This window comes from Chelon labrosus, assembly GCF_963514085.1.
Source record: "Chelon labrosus genome assembly, chromosome: 21".
Taxonomy (NCBI): Eukaryota; Metazoa; Chordata; class Actinopteri; order Mugiliformes; family Mugilidae; genus Chelon; species Chelon labrosus.
The window spans coordinates 22,326,934-22,330,923 of NC_140354.1; the positions used below are offsets into that span (position 1 = coordinate 22,326,934).

The 3,990-nt window shown below is 41.4% G+C and overlaps 1 gene segment (V, D, J or C); it reads right to left on the minus strand.

Moving 5' to 3' along the window:
• Positions 1 to 253: 253 nt before the first annotated feature.
• On the minus strand, positions 254 to 2,594 carry LOC311506745 (Ig mu chain C region-like). The segment is given in 4 exons: positions 2,525 to 2,594; positions 1,110 to 1,397; positions 685 to 984; positions 254 to 591 (listed from the first exon to the last, which is right to left on the minus strand).
• Positions 2,595 to 3,990: the final 1,396 nt, after the last annotated feature.

Sequence of the window (3,990 nt, forward strand, 5' to 3'; positions counted from 1 at the left end):
TGTTTTAAGATGTTGTCATTCACGTACACACGGAACAAACGTTTCTCAATGCAACATTTATTTGAAACAGTCAGCACACTCATCAAGCTGCTGGACAATGGGACAAAGACAGATTTGAAACACACCATGACGACAAAGAAAACAATGTTTGTACAACCACAGTGATTGAGGACATCACAGAGTGAACAGGTTTTCATGACACAGAGACTGAATGACACATCAGCACAAAATACAACATTTAACCTTCCTTTACTTAATCTTCACATGAATTACCCGAGGCCTTAGACACTCCTCGACGTTCCATCGACTGATCACTACCAGCAGGCCAGACGTTACAGTAGAACACCTTCTTCTGGTTCCACTTTTCCTTGGTGGTGGTGTAAAGACTTGTAACTGAGTAGCCATTTGTGGTCTTCTGTGGAGGGAAGTTGACGCCATCAGTGTAGACTCCAGGATCTTCTAACCAGGTGATGTAGTAATCCTGCAGCACAGGACTGGAGACCAGACACACCAGAGTGACCTCAGCTGAGTTGTCTTGTCCAATGTCCTCATCTGGAAGGATGTGAACTGTCACTGTTGGCTTTGTCCCATCTGAAAGAGAGTCAAGGAGATCCATGACTGAGCTGAAGTCAACAACAACAGCAACCAATCCCTGTAATAGTCACTCTATGTTTAGTTACATACCTCCTTTGTTCACAGTCAGCTCTTGGATAACTGGTGTCATATCTCCTCTGGTGGCAGAACATCTCACTGTGTTGACTGTCTTCCACTCAGTGAGACTTTGAGTCAGTTTGCTGGTTTTGCTCTGTGCACTATCTTGTGTATTAATGTTGTTTGTCACAGTCTGTCCATTAATCTGCCAACTGATTGTAGTTTCAGAGACAATGGTTCCGTCCTGTCCAGTGACGACACACTCCAACTCTACCTGATTGATGTTAAATATTTTTGTAGGATTTGGGGAGTTCAGTGTCACTGTGATGGGATCTACATGAGGAGAAGTAAAGAAATTAATTATGAATCAGCACTATTTACTTTTTCTGAACAGGAAAAGAAAAAAGACAGTCTCCTTAGTATTAGCTTCAGATTTCCATATGTTAATGACTGTTTACCTTTGGAGATCTCTTTGGTATATTTTTCTCCTGTGTGAGTCACCTCACAAGTGTACACAGCTTTACTGTCCCAGTCTGATTTGTTGATTTTGAGGACACTGACAGATGAATATCCATTCTGAACGTCTTTGGGGCTCCAAGCAGTGAAGTCGGTAACAGTGTTTCCATTCTTATTCCAACTGAATTCCAGTCTGCCAGGGATAAACTCCTCAGCAGTACACACCAGAATTTGTCTGTCTCCACTTGGCACTGATAGCAAAGTTACCTTTGGAGGAACCTTTACCTCTGCTGAATAGAGAAAGAAATACATAATTATGTCATTTTATGTTTAATAACTGACAACACCTGCAGTCAGTATTCATTTCCTGTTACCTAAGACTCACATAGAACCTACAGAAGAAGAATAATAAGAATAAGGATAAGAAAAACCTTTATTAGTCTCTCAATGGCTAAACTGAGGTTCACAACAGCTTACAGAGAAGACAGAATAAAAAATAACGAGAGCAAAAACAGTAGCTTGCAAAAGACAAATCATGAAATAGAAGGGGATAGAAATATTTCACGGATTGCATTGTAAAATATTGCATGGAGAGAGCTCAAGTAAGAGGTGTTGCAAGCAGCTGTCGGCTTCGACCAGCGCCGGGAGCGGAGTACAGAGAAATACTTTACAATATACAAACGTATATGAAGCTGCGCATTTCCTCCAGGATGAGTCACAGAACAACTGTAAGAGAAAGAATCAAAACATGGATACTTTGATCACACTGACTCCTGTATATTTGTTGTTATTTGGAGCTAAAATATATTGTTGAGAATCCAGACTGGTCCCTCTGGCGTTGGTCCACGTAAAAGTAAGACTTCCTGGGTTGAAGTCATAAGCGAGACAGCCAAGAGTGATCTGATCTCCAGCCCCAGAATCACACTGACTCAGAGGGAAAATCTTTGGTGCAACTGTTTCTGTGAAAGAAGAGGAAGTTTGAAGTTTAAATGTTTCTAAATATATAGCTACACAAATGTGTAATTTCAGAACACAACCTTCATTAACAGATCGAATAAGACCTGATTACAAATAACTGAAATAAATGCTCATCATAGTTCTACAATTCTCAGCCGCTTCCCAATTGAAAATAGTTTGAAATTCAAGATCATGAAGGCTGCTTTTTTTTTTGTTGTTGTTTTTTTTTTTTTATTTTTTTTTTTTAATATGACATCAAACACCATGCTGAATTAATTTATAATGATTTAGAAGAATATGTTCTAATTATTTTAAAGAAACTGCCTCATTAAAAACATCTGGTCAGCTCTGTTTCATCTGCTCTGTCAGTTTAAATTTAAAGACCATATGAACAGAACTTTTTTTTCTCTCAATAAATATAAAGAAGTCACTGCAGATATTATGTTTAAATGTGTCTTACCTGAAGTTACTGTGACTGTAGTTCCTTTACCCCAGTTGAGGAAAGCATTATCACAGTGCTGCGTCTCCATTTACTGGCTGAACATAAACCAAGAGCACCTGGAAAAACAAGTAAAAACCTGAGAAATGGATGAAATCAACACAAATCCTGCTCAGTGTGATACTGTGGTGTCACCCTGTGTGTTGTACAGGTCAGTCTGTGAGACTCTCCAGGTCTTTTAACCACAGGTTCAGACTCTGTTATGGTCCAACCTTCAGCTCCACTCCAAACAAACAGAGCAACCACCAAGAGTGTCAGCTTTCTGTCAGCCATGTTGACAGTGTGATTAGTAGGTTTTCAACTCCCCTTTAAATATGATGTCAACTGGAGCCCTGTGAGAATTTGGTTACAGTCAGCTCCTCCTACATCACTCCATCTATTTAAGCATGCTTAAATTCCTAATTTTGCTTTCATATTTATTTAAGTATTTTGCTTATATCCAAATTTAAACTCCCTGGCACAGTGCATATATTTCTCTTGGTGACTGCTTTTTTGTTGACTGTTTCCATGTTGTTTGCCCCATTTATCCAATCTCCCATTTAGCCAAAAGTATTGGCTCATCTGCCAACTCTCAACTCTTCTGGGAAGGCTTTCCGCAATGTGTAGGAGTGTGTTTATGACCATTCTTCCTGAAGCACATTTGTGAGGTCAGACACTGATGTTGGTTGAAAAGGCCTGGCTCTCAGTCTTGGCTCTAATTCATCCCAAATGTGTTCTATCAGGTTGAGGTCAGGACTCTGTGCAGGCCAGTCAAGTTCTTCCACACCAAACTCACTCATCCATGTCTTTATGGACCTTGCTTTGTGAACTGGTGAGCAGTCATATTGGAACAGGAAGGTTCCATCCCCAAACTGTTCCCACAAAATTGGGAGCATGGAATTGTCCAAAATCTCTTGGTATGCTGAAGCATTCAGAGTTTCTTCTACTGGAACTAAGGGGCCAAGCCCAGCTCCTGAAAAACAACCCCACATCATAATCTCCCCTCCACCAAACTTCACACTTGCCGCAGTGCAGTCAGACAATTACTGTTTTCCTGGCAACCACCAAACCAAGATTCATCCATCAGATTGTGAGATGGAGAAGCTTGATTCATCACTCCAGAGGACACGTCTCCAGTGGTCATCTGGCTCTTTGCATTGCACTTGGCTGATTCTTCTGATAGTTCACAGAAGGAAGTCAAGCTAAAAGTAAAGAAAAAACTCTTCAGATCCACTTGCCTTTTTAAACCTCTCCTTGTGTCAAGCCCAAATTATGCTTCCGCGTTGACACAGCGCGAGGGGGCGTACGGACCTATTACGTCCTTGCGGACCCCCGTACGTCCTACGCAAGGGCCAGACGTGCACCTCCCAAAAATCCTCGACGCACGTCGAGGCGACGCAACAGCAACGCAGCAGCAACGCAGCAGCAACGCAGCAGCAACGCAGCGG